Below are 17132 nucleotides of genomic sequence, written 5' to 3'. Positions count from 1 at the left end.
CACAAAATTGGTGACCCCGACTTGATCCCAGCCTCTCTACAGAGACAGAGTATTCCTGGCCCCACACCCAGAGTGGCTGCGCCAACCTGCAGCGACCAGTCCCTTGTGAATTGCTGTCTGCTCTTTGGAGCGAGTTGCCACTCTCAGATTTTGGGGGCCGTTGATGGGACCTGTGACGGAGGAACTGGGGAGAACATGTAGATGTATGTGCACCTACATGGGAGAAAACAAAATGGGTAGGGAAGAGTGTGTGTTCGAGAGTGTGGAATTGAGTGTTGGCATGGTGGCAAGGGTGTGATTGTGGAGTGGAAAGACCCCATGGAATTGTGTATTTTTTTACTTTTTTTTATCATATTGAGTAAAGAGGAACAGGATCATTCCAAACTGAGCAAAGAAAACAGCACTGTGTTATTTAAGAGGAATAAGGGTATAGGCTTTGTGTGTTGAGTGGGCCTTGTATCTCACCACTAAATGTAAAGGGGGCGTGAGAAGGAAAAAGGAGTCTGAGAAGAGACTCCTTGTGGGCCTGGCATCTCCCCGCCTGATAGAAAGGAGGCATGTGAAGGAAAAGTAGTTTGTGTTTTTATTGTTTTCATTTTTGTGGCATGCACCAAGGAGGGGTTTGGTTTTATAGTGTGCTCATTTTTTGAAGTGGAGTGAAGTGATGGTGTTTGGGCGAGAGAGTATGGGAAGTAGGGGTTGCGATTAGAGTGAGACACATGTGCATGCATGGGGAGTTTGATGAAGGGGAACAGTGGTGTATTGGTAATAGGAATAGGGTGGGGGAATAGGACAACAAGGCACCGCTGGATCGGAGCCTGAACTAAAGTAAGCTATCACATAACCTTTAAATAAGGTGCAGCTGTAAAGGTCCCGGTAATCCCATTGCAATACATGTGTACAGATATCCCGTTATATGAGGAGAAGATTAGAAAGTCTCATTGGGAATAGGTGGCCGAGATAAAGGGGGCATTTTTAAGCCATGGCAAGAACAGGGAACAAATTAAAAAGACATCCTGGGTCACATGTATAAATTCCTATGAGTAAAATATAAGGGGAAGAGATTAAAGAAGAGAATGGAAGTATTGAAGTTATGGATGATGGTAGTGGATTCACAAGATGACCCTTGGTCACAAGAAGACATAATGTGGACCACCTTTGTCGTGCGCTTCGCCCCCTGTAGTGCTTACCACTCCGACGGTTCAGGAATCCCTCGCCCCATCAGGTACAACACAGAAAGGACAGCCTCCCCCATTAGGGTATTATCCTACACATGTAGCATCACGAGACACAAATCCTGTTTATGTCCTGCTACCCCACACTGATCCTCCTTCTCATCATCTGCCCAGTACCACAACCTGCCAAACCATACAGTTCCTGCAGCCGCTTGAGTTTGAGCAGAAGAATACAGAGCAGAATGAACAGAAACAGGTAGAAGAAGCATTGATGGTGGCAGAGAAAGAGTTACCAAGACTGAGCTTGGTCCAGGGGGATGGCTAGCAAGCAATTACAGGTAGAGATGAGTGGAGATAGGGAGACATTCTGTTCAGAATTGACAGTATGGCGATTAAGGATGTACATATTGAGAAGGAAGGTGAGGAGAGGTCATGCGCAGGGAGTTTTGATTATGGGTCTGTGGGGTCGGCTGATGAGGCTGGAGTAGGAACAGAGGAGGAGTGGGATGCAGTGGATGAGTGGGGAGAGGAAGGGGCCCTGCCGTGAGATCACCATGGGTGGAGAGCTCGTGGGGGCCCATGTTGAGGAACCACTGTGGCCATGTAGTGGTTGTGAATGGGTAAGCAGGAGGGGCAAAAGAAGGTGACGAAGAGTGTAATGGCACAGTTTCCACTTTGCAAAAAAGATGAGGGAGAGCACAATATTTACCATGGCCACACATGGATAGGAAGAATTTAATGAAAACACTACTGTCCATCACAACTAGGGTGGTGAAGTAGATCTATGTATTTGAGAAGCAGAGAGCAGGTGTTAACCTGGCTGTGGGTGACAGTAAGTTTGTGTTTGTCTCGATCCTGGGTGATCAGATGATGTCATTTGGGATAAACCAGGGTATCCTGGGGTGAGATTAGGGAATGACCTTCATGACGGTGCCATTTCAACAATATCAAGGCCCAGGTGTGGACGGCACTGTGGCGCCTATATCCCAATACTCCAGATCTCCAGTCAATAATGCAACATACAATGAGGAAGGGTGAGGACCCACCTCAATACATTTGACAAATATAAGATGTGTGGAGGGCAGAAACGGGCGAACCATGGGACAGGTAAATTGTATTTTTCTATTTTGTACTTAAGAAAGGCCTCCCCAAAGAGGTGCAGAATGCACTGGATAAGATAGTGTGGATTGAAGGAAAGATTTGGGCACACATACAGTCCATAACTGTGCTCCATTGAAACCGGTTGAAAGAGATTGAATAGGAGACAGTACAAAGGGTACAGATGGAGGAAGAGAGACTAGTACAAAAGAAGTTTGCGAAGTTGTCAGTAAAAGGGGTGGAATTAGCTGCGCACCAGGACGAACAGGGAGAATAGGGGAAAATCGTGGTTGTGGTGCTGGCAGCGACTGCATGGGGAGATGGAAATGGTTGGAACGGTGGGCATCCGCCACAGTTTCAAGGATGGCCCTCAGGAGGGAATCCCAGAGGGAGAGGGGGTTATACAGGCCCCCGGGGAACAAGAAGGGTGTTTGGAGGAATGGGCCCAAGTGGGGGAAACATGGTGTAATGTCAGACCTATGGGGAAATGGGCTGTTTCTTACTAGTGTAGGAGCAGAGAAGCAGCTGCATACAATCCATATGCGCAAGGCGCTCCCGCACAGTACCCCCAGACCTATGTCCAAGCACACCCAAGTGGTCCGTATGGTACACCCATGTCCATGACCCCACCTGCTCACACCATCAGGGGGCCAGTGGGGTCATAGGAAATCCTTTCATCTTTCCAGGGACAAACACTTACCCATACTAGGACAGCTCACAGAGAACTTTAGCATGCTCAGTCCAATCTGTCACTGCCAACCCAATAGAGGATCCATTGGTGGGCATGGAGATAGGGAACAATCCATTCATCTTTATGGCAGACACAGGTCAACAATATCATGTATCAGGGAGGGGCACTTTCCTTTGTCAGGTTTTGTAATTGACACAGAGGGATTCTCTTGGGCAATAAAATTGGTTCCGTTCACAGAACAACTGCCTATTAAAGTAGGTGGCAGGATGGTGCAAGCACCATTACTGTTTTCGATGGCACCTCCTGTCAATCTGTTGGGGATAGACATACGCAGCAAATTGAATATGACCATCACATTCACTGAGAGGGGGGTGGTGTGCTCCACCCCAGGCATATGTTATGTAAGGACAATGATGATCATACATGCACTGTGGACTGACACAGCAGCTAGGGGAATACCAGATCACCCAGAACTGTTAATGAACATGGCTACAGTATTGCTGAATGCAGTACTAAATATAGCAAACAGGTATTGGGGAGTGCCATCAGATTTCTTGTTCTGACCAGCCCAGCCGCAGGAACATGTTGCGGGAAAAACCCTTATCCTTCATCTAGATCTAGAAGGGGTGGTAGTGTCAAAAGAGAAGATTGTCCTTATAGGGAAAGATACAGTGGGAGGGGAATGGTGGACAGTTCTGTGTATTGATCTGACTCGGCCTTTAAGGGAAGTTATAACAAGGACTTGTTCAAAGATATAGACAATGATGGGGAAATTATACTGGAAAATGTGTCCCCTGTGAGATATTGGTGCAATAACGACATGTCCCATGCCCTATGCTGTTAGAATGTAGTGTCCCATCCTTCACCCAAAGTGATCTAGCACAGGTACCTGATCATTTGTGGATGGGTAATCCCCAATATATGGGGCTCTTACATAGCGTTGCCCTGATTTAACACCACTTTCAAGCCAGCTGGGGTATTGCCCAGAGTTAAACACTACCCATTGTCCAGGGAAGCTGAGGAAGGAATTTACAACACCATGACAGCCCTTTTACACCAAGGCATTATAGTGCCGTCCATTTCTCCCTGCAATACAGCTATATACACTGTAAAGTAATCAAAGTGATCTACTTACAGGATGATCCAGGATCTGCATCCTCTAAACAATAATACAGGATGAGTTTCCTGTTGTGCCCAACTTCGCAAAAATATTGTGCAATACACCCACCAGAGCAACCCATTTTACAGTTATTTATTTGAAAAATGCTTTCTTCTCTTTTCCATTGCACCCTGATTCACAATACCTCACCATTTTTACCTTTGGCGGCTGACAATTCCAGCACACCCATTTACCACAAGAGTACTGTGAGTCGGCCAGTATTTCTAACAGGTTTTTGCATGAGGATCTTGGCAAAATATATGTGCCAACTTCCATCACTCAGTAGGTTAATGATTTGCTAGTATGTAGTGCCAATGATCATAAGCACAGGGGGGACTGCATTGCGTTGTTAATGGCCAACAAAGGTTACAACATTCACAGAGCCAAGCTACAGTATTTAAAGCAAGAGGTACTGTATATACAGATAATTTCTATTAATGACAAAAAGGTAATTCCAGAGCGTGCTGCAGCAGTGCGCAGCACACCGCGACCAGTGATGGCTAAAGACATGCAAATGTTTCTGGGTCTATGCAATTTATGTAGGGCCTGTATATTTGATTACATGACATACACGCAACCATTACTGCAAGCACTCAAGGATGTCCAAAAGACTAAAAATATCCTTACATGGATGGACGAGGTGATCACTAGTCTTCAAGAACTAAAGGATGTAATTGCTATTGGCCCAGTATTAGCAACACGTGGCTATACACAAGAGTTGTATCTCTTTTCACAGTTAGATGGGCAAATGATGACAGCTGTCCTGACACAGAAGAGTACTATGGGCCATAAACTCATTGCGTACTACAGCAGAATGGTGGACTCAGTGATGCAAGGACAGTTTCCTTGTGAACAGGCCTTGGCCACAGTAGCTTTTGCCATCAAGTCATTTGCTCCATTAAAATGGGATGCTCAGTGACACTGCAAGTAGAGTACACAGTATTTACTATCCTAGAAAGGTCCAAATCCAGACTGATGATACATAGGGTGTCTGTATACAAAGTGGTACTAGCCAGTCCATCCATTCATCGTGTAGAGTGTGAGTCAGTAAACCAGCCACATTCATAACTGAACCAGTCACTGATGCTGATGATGTGCACAACTGTTTCACATATGAGGGCCCTGACAATGACATACCAAAAGCTAGGGATTCTGCTCTCGAGGATGGCAAGGTATTATCTGTTGATGGTTCACTAACCGTTGAGCAGGGGGACAGCTAAGAGACTGACAGGTGTGGCAGAGATATGTCTAGTGGGCAAAGATATGATGTGCTTGTGAAGAAAAGGTCACCTATGTACTATTCAGTCCAAGCTGCGGAGCATATTGCTCTGATCGAAGAGTTAGAACCATCCCAAGGGTGTCAAATTACCATTTACTTGGATTTGGCATATGTTACCATTACCGTCCACACAGGTTTGTCACAATGGCAGAGGAGGAGGTTTTGGAGAGCAGATGTGTATCCCCAGTGCGACATGCCACTTGTTAGTGAGACTAATATATGCTCTTTTGCAATCTGCGCCTGTCATGGTCATCAAGTGTGCTGCCCATACCAAGAACACAGACCCAATCTCTCATGGTAATGAAGCAGCAGTCCAGGCAACCAAGTTAGCTGCATGTCTCTCAGTATCAGAGCTCACAGAATACCCACAAGTTGTTAGCATGCAGCTGCAATAGGAGGTTCCCTGCACTGCGGTATCAGTCACCCAAGTTATTGAGTTGCTGCGGCAAGCATCTCAGGATGAAAAGTTGTTATGGCAGCAAATGGGGTGTGTACCATCTCCCACTGCTTTGATATGGAGGCAGGTTATCACAGGTAAGGTGGTATTGCCTCAGGAATTAGTGACAGTGGCCTTACAGCTGCTGCACTTCTCCTCAAATGTATCGAAGCAGCATATCACTGCAGACATTCAGGAGAACTGGTAAGTGCCAAACCTCCAGGAAATTGTAAATGTCTTCATTTCTAACAGTACCATTTTGGAAACATACAATACTGGCCAAACATTACAGATGCTGCAAGGCACACTACCATGCCCCAGTGGACCATTCCGTGAATTACATATAGACTATGCGGAAATGGGAGAGCAATGGAAGATGTACCCATACTTGATTGTTGTTCTTTGCTTCTTCTCTGTTCGGTTGAGGCCGGACATTGTGCAGATTCAGACGCTAAATTATTGGCCTCATTTTTAGTGTAAGAAGTGTTTCCCCACAGATGAGTGTGGAATCACTTAAATCTGACAATGACACCCACTTCTTTAACAAACTATTTAAAGAGATAACAGCTTTCTTGGGAATTAAGAATAAGATGTGCTTAATTTACCATCCTCAAACCAACGGTATTGATGAGCGGATAAGTGGCCTTCTAAAAGCAAAGTTGTCTATATTATGCGTTAACCTGAAAATAATTGGATGCACTGTTTGTCCTTAGTCCTATTCAGTTTGTGGACACAGCCTTGCAAGCACCATCACCTCACCCCTTGCAAAATCATGACGGGGCGGTGCATGCATACACCACTGTCATCTTTGCAAAATGCTTAGGATGCTCACAGGGCTGCATCCATTCTGGGGGATGAATATATGATGTGCGAGCTAACAAAAACCATAAAGTTGTTGTCTCAGCAGATTGCACCAAGAAGAACAGAGGACAAAAACAATGCAGCACCGGAAACTGCAACCTCGCGACCTCTCCGACTGCAACCCAGGAAAGGGGTTGAGAAGGAAACAGAGTACGAGCAATATCAAGGGGTCATGCTTGATACAATAGCTGATGTGCACCATCCAATATTTACTAATCTATGGTATAGTCACAGGCGCTCAGTGGGAAAGCAGAGGTCAAATGGGAGCTGCTATGTCTGCATCAGGGGCACTAAAAATGTTAATATCCCAGGAAATGCCACCTCGAGAAGCCCAGTGTTTGGTTCATTTGGCACTCTGTCGGGTTCAGAGTAAGTTCCAGGAGTACGACATACAAGTTGCACTGATGAATAAATAAAAAGAGAAATGTGCGAAGAACAGAAAAGTCCCAGTGTGCAAAGTGTGCCCACTGCTAAGAATGAATCGACTGTTGTACAGATCAAATAGATGGGAACAGGTTTTAGTATGCTGCACATCAGTGGGTTGGTGGGATTCAAAGATGAAGTAAAATGGACCATCAACAAAAACTGTCTTCCTATATGGTCCAGGTATCTCTCGAAATTAAAATGGATCAAAGTCAAAGAAGTTCCATACATATAGTGGATGAATACAAATTGTGTTTTTGAGGGCATGGAACTGCTCCAGTGAGAACCACCAGCAAATGTAATAAGACATTGTATATCACAGATTTCAGCAAGGGTACAGCAGCCTTCATGGATGACTTCTGGGAGTGCGGTCAGAAGACACACATGCATCTCCCACAATCATGGAGAGGAATATGTCCATTAACAACTTTGCATTCAGCCAGCCTTGTGGTCTTTTAAGCACACCTGACCATAGCACTCTAATCTGTCACAACACCATTCAAACAGCCCCAATCCCAACCCCACAAGGGAAGAAAAAGAAGTGCTCACTGCGAAAACGGTGCAAGAAATCAAATTATTTGTCAGGAGATTTTGCAAAGCTGTTGAAAGAAATTCCAGATAAATACTGCCTGATACCAAAATGGAGGTGTTCTTCTCCCCTGTCCTGCTACGAGGGATCCAGTCCACAGCTAACACCAAGTGGCTACAGATCGTGAGGTGGGAGATGATTCAGTTAGTTAACAATATTGAGCAGGGGCTAGACACGATGAAGACTGAGTTGCGTGTGATCTGGTTGATGACTCTCCAGAACCGGTATGTCCGAGACCTCTTGATCGCCATGGAAGGGACATGTGCAAATAAATTGGACTACCATGTTGCACATACATACCCCAAAATAATGCAAAACACAGGCCTGTCACACATTTTAGGGGCCCACCACAAGGTGAAGATGTGCATGGAAAACGAAGCAGGAGTGGAAGCAGAAGATAGGTTTGATATACTGTTCTCACGGGTGCCAACATGGCTCAGAGCGGTGGTGAAGATATTGGTTCCTATAATGGTGCTCCTGCTGTCCTGCACATGCCAAATGATACTCCAGTGCTGGCTAAAGACACTCCCGAACAATGCCATGATGATGGTCTCGATAGGGGCAGGTAGAGCTCCTCCTAGTACAAAGAATGGGAATGCTCAAATAGATGATTCACAAAAACACTCCATGGTGACAGTAGAACGATCTATACATCCCCTGGAACCTTAACTTCACCCCCACTGGACCCAGAAAATGATGTAGAGCACTGGATGGACCTAGCTGGAGATAGTGACTCCCTTTATCTCACATGTACCCCGGAGAGGTGTGCCAAAGTTGGTTGGGAGTTTACAGAAACTGTGCAGTACCCAAGGATTGCCAATTATAGTGCAAGAGGCAACAGGGTTAGTTAATTGGGATTAAATAAAGGGGGAATTATGGGACGCGTTTTCAGGTCCCATGTCCCCCCAAACAATTTACATTGAGGAAGATATAATAATGTGCAAGGAAATTCAAGTGCGCAAATGCAGGGGGTGGGTAGCTCAATGCGAGAATAACACATGTTGCATTTTCAAATAGTCATTGAATCGTAGGTAGGCCCCAGCATAGGCCATGAGTAATATTAGAGTATAAAACGTGAAATGTAGTGTATAATAATGTAAACGTAGGTCCTGGTCCCTACCGCGAGAAATACTAAGGTACTGCCATGTTTAAAGCGAGGCCTAGGTTTTGCCGCAAGCAATGGCAAAAGTAGCAGCATCATATGGCAATGAAATTTCAATCACTTCCTCATGCCAAGCCCCAGCAAACATACAATGGTCTCATTTTGCAGGTCTGCGAAACCCGAAAGGAATTTGAAAAGTCATGCATGGATAGGGCTGTGTTCGTCCCCCGGAAGACTTGCCCATGGGAGCCGGGGCATAGGACTCGGCTGCCAAATGTCTCTTCTGTATTTAGGACCGTAGCACCACCAGAATATTGACCGTCACTTTTGAACTGCTTGATGCACACAAACAAGATGCCTAAATCCTTCAGAATGTGGCTGATTAGTGGGGTCTCTGAGATGGACAGGAAGATCTACAAGGTGGGGCAGCCGATAAGGGGTGTACCAGGAGTGAGATATCCAGTGATTTGTATTACAAAGAGCACAAGGTGAGGCCAACAAATGTAGTCCTAAGACAGGGACGCATGATGGCAGTGCCCATGTGTCGGGGATCAAGAGAAGCTCTTATTTTTCCCAAGGGGTAAATTTGACCTTGAGAGTATAAACTGAGCTCATGTTAACGACCAGGTGCATGTCATGTGTCTTTGCCCGAGGGAGGGTATTGTATAATGTAACCCGCCAATCAAGTAGCTGGGAACCAAGGTGATGGAGTAGAAGACCAAATGTTAGTCGGCTGTTGTAGATGTGGACAATAAGTAAAGAGACTATAGGAGACTGGTAGAATGTGTATAGCTTTTAGCCAACGAGGGTGGTGAGATAACACTCTATACTGTTTGCATCATGTGTGCCGAATATTTGCCATTTAACTGTTTGCATTCATTATTTGTTTGTTTGTTTGTTTGTTTATTTGGTAATTGCACACCAAACCCATAGGTAACCGGGCGCAGCAGATAAGAATACTTAAAGCTTAGTTACATCATGGAATCAATACAGTGCAAGCAAGGAGGATAACAGTTAGGTTACAGAAGGTATGCAGTAGGTTACATGAAAACATGTAGTGGTGGTACAGTAGAATAGGCATTTTCATAATCAGGTATATAAGTAAGTGATACATATGTTCAGGATTCATATATCATTGCACCTTAGCCAGTTTAAGAAGTTATATCTGAAGCTGAGATAGGACTGATCAGTACTGAAGTTCAGAGGTAGTGGGTTCCAGTGTTGTGCAGCTTTCACTGGGAAACTGCCTCCTCCTGATTTGGTTACCTTGAATCTGGGTATCTCTAGACAGTAAGAGTTGGCCGCCCTGGACGGGAGGGTCAAGGGGTTTTCTAATCATTCTTTCTGGGAGATAATGGAGAGCAGCATTGTTGAGACATTTGAAGGTGAATGATATGGTTTTAAGTAAGATCCTATCATTTATTTCTAACCGGTGATGGTCTCTTCTGAACTTGGAAATATGTTCTCTGTTGGTAAGACTAAGGACAGTACCCAAGGCATTATTTTGAAGTATTTGTAATTTGTTAAGGATATATTTGTTGGCTCCTAGATACAGGGCATTGCAATAATCCAGTTTTCATAGTATCAGAGCATTGTCAAGGTTGATATAGCTTGCTTCAGTTAGATATGGTCGGTAGGCCCTGGTAAGTGTGCCTGTGTAGGCAGTAGAGGATGCCAAAGAGTTGACCTGTTTTCTTAGTGATAGGGTGGAATCGAGATAGAAACCTAGAGTTTTTACCTCATTTACTACTTTGATTATATTGCCATCTATATTGAATGAGGCATAGTTGGGATTTAGTTTTTTTAGGTTGGCTGTAGAACCAAGGATCAGGATCTCTGTTTTGTCGTCATTCAGGCAGAGGCCATGGGATGCCATCCATGCCTGAATGAGGAGGTATATTTCATTCACCAAGGCCATATCCTTATCAAAATTGCCTGAAAGGGGGATGAGGATCTGGGTGTCCTCTGCATAGTTAGTGTAGGTGACACCCAGTCTGTCCAATTTATCAAATAGGGACTTGGTGAATATATTATACATAGTGGGTGAGACACAGGATCCTTGTGGGACGCCACAGGAGATTTGAATCGGGTTATCGGAAGCCGATGGGGAGAACATTCTCATTGTTCTCTTAGCTAAGAAGGACTGGACCCAGGCTATTGCCTCTCTCGAGAAATGGGCCACCGACACTAGGTGTTTGCACAAGACTGCATGGTCCACCATGTCAAAGGCCGCCGACAGGTAGAGAAGGAGTAGCATGGCAGTTTTGCCTTTGTCCATAAGCTCGTCTATTTGGGTCTTTAGGTCAATTAACCCTATTTCAGTACCATGTTGTGGTCTGAACCCGGATTGGCTAGAACCTAGTAGGTGGTTGGCTTCAAGGTAGTCCTGAATTTGCAGGTATGCTACTCTGTCAATTATTTTAAGGAGAAAGTGTACCGTGGTGATGGGTCTGTAGTTGGTGGGGATGTATGGGTCAAGAGTCTGTTTCTTGGGGAGAGGTAGAACCCAAGACTCTTTTAGGCTCTTTGGGACCGTGTTGGTTTTAAAGGAGGCATTGATTAGTTTTGTGATGAATGGCGCTAGATCTCTCGCCGCATCTTTCACTATGTGGGCAGGACAGTTGTCACCCTTACAATTGGATGGCTTTAGGGATAGGATGATTTTCTCCGTTTCCAGTATAGAGACTTTGGTGAAGCTGAAAGGTGCTGGCATTTTCTGTCTTTCGGTGGGAGTGGGCGCTTGTGGCTCCATAGGAGGCAATGAGGCTTTTTTGTTAGAAATTTTTGTTTGGAGGGATGTTATTTTGACAGATTGGGCATTCTGGATGCTAGTACACCATTGTTTTTCTTGGGTGCGTTGTCTAGAGGCGGTATGGGGGATTGTAGTTCCCGGAGGATCACAAAGAGCTACTTAGTGTTAGAGCTAGCTTTAGAAATTCTCTAGTTAAATATGTCTTTTTTGGTACAGATTATTTATTTCTTGTATTTATTAGCCAGCTAGGTTAGTTGTAGTTTATTTTCCTCTGAGGGGGAGTGACGCCAAAGTGATTGTATTTTTCTTTTCTGGAGTCTTAGCTCTTTAAAATGGGGTGTGAACTAGGCGTTGAGATGAGCCCTCTGTTTGCTTTTGCAGAGTTTGACTGGCACAATGATATCTAAGGCATTCGTCATTTTGTTGTTGAAGACCTCTACTAGGAAGTTCGGTCGGAGTTCCTTGGTAGCGAGTTGAGAGATGGGATGAGGAGAGGTAATAGCGTGTCTGATGTAACATTTCTTTTGCATCTAGTGGGCAGTGATGGTGCTATCACAGTGTTTTTTTGCATTTGTTTATCTATTGTATTGTATCCATTGAATTAACCCAGTGAGCTCCATGGCAGTTGGGTTCTATGGCAGCCTTTGTCTGTCAGCATTTCCAGTGGCACCACGTGCCAATGGCAACGCATTCTACCCCTATCACTATGGCAACGCTGGAAGCTAAACAAGCCCAGGCCAAGATGGCAGACTTGCCTTGCTGTTATGCTGACGCCAGAACATCAGCACCTTCTGGTGACGTCTGCCAGACCGGCTCAGATGTTTCAATGGGGATATGAATGCTGAACGCCATGCAGGCGGTGCGGCACATTGAGCTTCTTTTATGTTGCACCAGCGCTGTTGTTTGTCCTCACTCACTCCCGGTAAGCCTCTACTCGCCAGTCTGATTCTTATTCTCCTTCCTTTTTGCTATATTCCACTCTTGCTCCCTCCTCCTGCTAGAAGCCTTGAACCTCCTACTGACCAAGCCTGTTTTCTCATTGTTGTTGCTCCTGGATCCGGTGTCCCGGTCTGGATTGGGACTATGGTGTTTCCTGCCTATAATTGACTTTTCATTTCCTGCTCTGCTGTTCCATCCTCATTTCTGAAGTTTGTTTGGAGGGAATTTCCCCCATTCCTCTGGAATAATCTTTCCAGGTAGCTACTTCTGATCCCGTTATAAATTCCAGGAAGCAGAGTGGCTTCCAGGGAAGAGAGGTCTTACCTATACTCGTACTCTGCATGAAAAGCTCCTCAGGTTAGGCCTGTTTCTGACACTGTCACCTTTTTCCTTTCTATATAGGGAATACATCTTGTTTTCTTTGCAAAGAGAGAGTTTGTTTTCCTTAGAGGATTGTTCTTTTGCTGATTGGTTGTCTGAAGGTTTACCTCACAAGCTCAAACCTCATTCTACAATTCTGGGACTGCTTTACATGAGAAAAACATCAGCTGGTAACTTCCCAGCATGTATTAGCTTTTTCTATAAGGAATCAGAATCCAGGTTTTTCCACAAAAGAGTAGGGCAAGACAGCTATTGACAACTTTTTAACCAAGTTAGCACTGAGCAGGTGCTGTCTGTAATGGGACTGTTAATATGTTTGGTCTGCTCAAATGCTTTTATAATACAGTCTTGGGGGACTAGTGGGATCTCTGCTATGCACCACTCAGGTAGGAGGGCTAGAGCTTGGTGTGCCACTCCCAACCACTTGTGCAAATGCAGTATGTTCAGGGGTAACTGTGCAGATTTGTGGAGGCATGCTGCTTATCTGATTGAATAGGTAAGGCCACCAGAGATCTTTTTGTCTTCTTCTCACATCTGTGCATGGTGCCAATGCTTATGGGACCACATAGATATGGACACCAATTTGGATTGTATCTACACTCAGGATGTTTTTTTCAAGCAGAGTGTGCAAACGGACCAATTAGATTGATGTTTGTTTTCTATAAAGAATTGGCACACCTTAATTCTCATGGTGGGCTAGCATAGGCAGATATTGTGTGGGTATGATGGTGCTGGTGGTTGTGACACTGGTGATGTTCCGGATGCCACATCATGAAGTGATTTGTTTTCTGATCTGTGACAGGAATCCTGCTTTTTCAAGAGACTGTATACAGGTGGGAACAAGCTTCTAATACCACTACAGCCTCTGCATTTGTGTTGTCATTGTTGTCTTCAGTATTGCTGCTTTCCAACCATAATGATTGTTCCCATCTAGACTCCAACGTAGAATCATTGATGTTTTGCTCATCAGCCATCTCATAATCATTACTGTTTGACGCATTGGATGGTGGTGTCAGAGATAGAGATGTGAGATTTTCAATCTCCTTGTGCAATTCTGCTATTCTATTGTTCTTCCCTGGTCTATGGTAGATAAGATCTGAACACCTTCTATTTCTGCCTCTGAGATAGTGGATGCTATTGAATGATGTGCAACCTTCTCTCTCAGTGTTGGTGAATGTTCATTGTTGTGGTTCACCTGTACACTTTCTTCGACTGCCTCATGAAACCCAGAGTAACCTGTGAACAGGTATGAATTGAATGGTGATACCTTGGATTGAACAGTTGCAATTATGGCCTCCCCATTGCACAAAGCAAGTGTTTATTTTTCTTTTATTTCTTTTTTTTCTTTTTTTTGCATTTATAACAGTGCACCAAACCCTCAGGCATAAGGGCGCTAGTTACAGTAAGTGTGAGGTGAGATAATATTAGTGCATGACCACGCATTAGGTTACAAACACACGGTAGATCTTACGCACAGAAACTGGTGGAGCCACACCACATGGTACACAGAAAGCAGGCTATGGATGAGCTGAGAGCTAAAGCCGGTTATTCTGGGCCAAGGCTGAAAAGGTGGGTTTTTATGGCCTTCTTAAAGAGAGGCCTGTTCTGTATTAGGCGTATGGCCGCTGGGAGCGTGTTCCATAAAGTAGGAGCCTGAGTGTCAAAGCTGGTGACACCGAACCGGGCCATTTTGAATCTCGGCTGGACGAGTACCGTGGCTGTGGTAGAGCCAAGATTCCTTTTCTTAGGCTTGATCTTGAAATGCTCTGATAGATATGTGGGGCTGGTAAGAGACACACATTTATGAGCCAGAGTGAGTGCTTTGTGTGATATTCTTTGCCTTACAGGAAGCCAGTGTAGAGTTCTTCTGAAAGTAGAGATACGTGTGCAAGGTGATAGTTTGAAAATGGTGTGCATGGCATTGTTCTTTGTGACTTAGAGTGCCTGTATGTTGGCAGCGGTAGTGCCAGTCAGCAGACTATTGCAATAGTCCAGTCTCACATTTATCAACGCTGTGGACAACAAAGCACAGTTGTCATTGTTATGAAAGGTCGGATGTATTGTATCCATTTGTTAATGAGTCCGCAGCTTGACCTGGTATTGGATACATGAGACTTCATTGACAGTTCGTCATCAAGAATAATGGGTAGTGTTTTCACTTTTGTTCAGATTGTTATAACATGATCTGCGATCAAGAAGTTGGAATAATCTGGTATTAACTTGCTCCGAGTGTTCTGGGTGGCGACGATCATGAGCTCTGTTTTTTGGTATTGAGAGCTAAAGAATTACAGGCCATCCATTTCTGAATGGCACTGTAGATATTATTGAGGGTTGTTGTGTCATTCTTGTAATGGCCACTGAGCTGAATACTGACCTCAGTGTCGTCTGCGTAATTTGTACATTGGACACTCAGGCTGTTAAGTAGATCTAATAGCGGCCGAATATACAAGTTAAAAAGTAGTGGCCATAGGCAAGAGCCCTGCGGAACACCGCAGGCTTGGAGGATAGGAGTAGAGTGATAGTTGCCAACACAAACCCTCACTGTGCATGGTCCTAAGAAGGAGGTGATCCATTTCGATGCCAAGCTGGAACAGTTTGCGACCTCTCCGAGCCTCGTCACAAGAAGGGTGTGATCAACGAGATTGAAGGCTGTGGAGAGGTATAATAGCATTAGCAGAACAGATTGTTTTTTATCTGCTATGCTTTCCAGGGTGGACTTAAGGTTAAGCATAGCAGTCTCTGTGCCATGGCAAGCCCTATTACCCGATTGATGAGTGCCCAGGATGTTATACTCTTCAACATGAGCTTGGAGTTGGATATATGGGGGGCTACATTAGGTGTGCAGCTACACAGAAAGACACATTTGGGGTAGGTGCACCGTCTGAGAAAGCCACACCTCATGGTACGGGGGGCCACATCAGGTGTGCAGATACAGGTAGGTTAAAATCGACATTGATAAGGGTGCACAATTTGTAGAGCCTCACCTTATAGTGTGGGGGCTACATCGGGTGTGCAGATGCAAATAAGTAAACATTGACATTGGTAAGGGTGCACAATTTGGAGAGCCTCACCTCATGGTGTGGGGGGTGTGAGGAAGGCATGGTATCACACAGTGAAGACAGACACAAGTGATCACAGTTCAAGGATGTTTATTGCACTTCAAATGGGTTGGTTTTACGCCTATCTAAAGCTAGGGATGGGGGAAAGCTACAGCCATCAAATAATACTAACACAGTCCTAGTCAAGTCTCTGCCATCAAATAAAAGGCACTATACTAATAAACCTATTGCCAATCCTTACTTCTAAATATAAAAGGATGTCAGGACGGTTGAGCAATTGGCTTCCCTTGCCCACGTTTTAAGCATGTGGTAAGGTGGCAAGTTCGAGCTTCACACACACTCTGGCTTCTTGGCCACGAGGATACAGTTCAAAGCACAAACATCAGGGTCTTCTGCCAAAGCCTCTTTTCCAATAACAGACTATTACTGCAGAGGGTCTGTGGTAACAAAGTCTTAAAGTTCGATTTCTATCACGATTTTGCATGCACAAGTTCCCGCTTTCAATCTTCATCATAGGTCTCCCTCTTCAGAGTGAGACCCCCTTTTTATCACAATATTCACATTTGGTCTCCCTCGTTTGGTTTGGACCATGGATCTCCCTTATTCGGGCTCGGAACTAGTTGAAATGGAGCTCCCTCTTTCATGCTCGGATCTTCTTGATATCAAAATCAAAGGCTTTCAAATGTGCGATGGGTTTTACTTAAACCGTCCCAGGACCTCTTCAATTAACTTCACACAATTATTCTCATACATTTTAAATTTTATTTATCTTGGCGGGATACCTTACAGAGACCTTCCATTTAACAAATCCATAGTGCCGGACCACTCTGTCAATGTTATTGTATCTTTCCTTCTCAAGTTCAAACATTCATCAGCACTTTAACTTTACTCATGCCTTTTATCACACGCATTTAACAATGTTCGTTCCAGCGCTTGTTATACAATGTTGCCGCTTACAACCTTGACTTCAACACAGACCAATCTAGCATCAGTCTCCCCAACTCACCGGCAGTGTTGATCTTTCTGGCAGTTTTTTATTCTTGGAGCAAAGGACGATAACACCGCGGCTGCTGCTGCTCCTCCCACCTCGGTCAGTTACGCGGGAGTGCCTCCGGTATCTCCGACACACAATGAAGGATTCCTCAGTCAGGTTTCCTGGCCTTATGCTTTCTGCCTCAAAGGTTTCTT

The sequence above is a fragment of the Ambystoma mexicanum genome, chromosome 12, assembly GCF_040938575.1.
Source record: "Ambystoma mexicanum isolate Mex_15411 chromosome 12, UKY_AmexF1_1, whole genome shotgun sequence".
Taxonomy (NCBI): domain Eukaryota; kingdom Metazoa; phylum Chordata; class Amphibia; order Caudata; family Ambystomatidae; genus Ambystoma; species Ambystoma mexicanum.
This window is presented reverse-complemented; position numbering follows the sequence as displayed.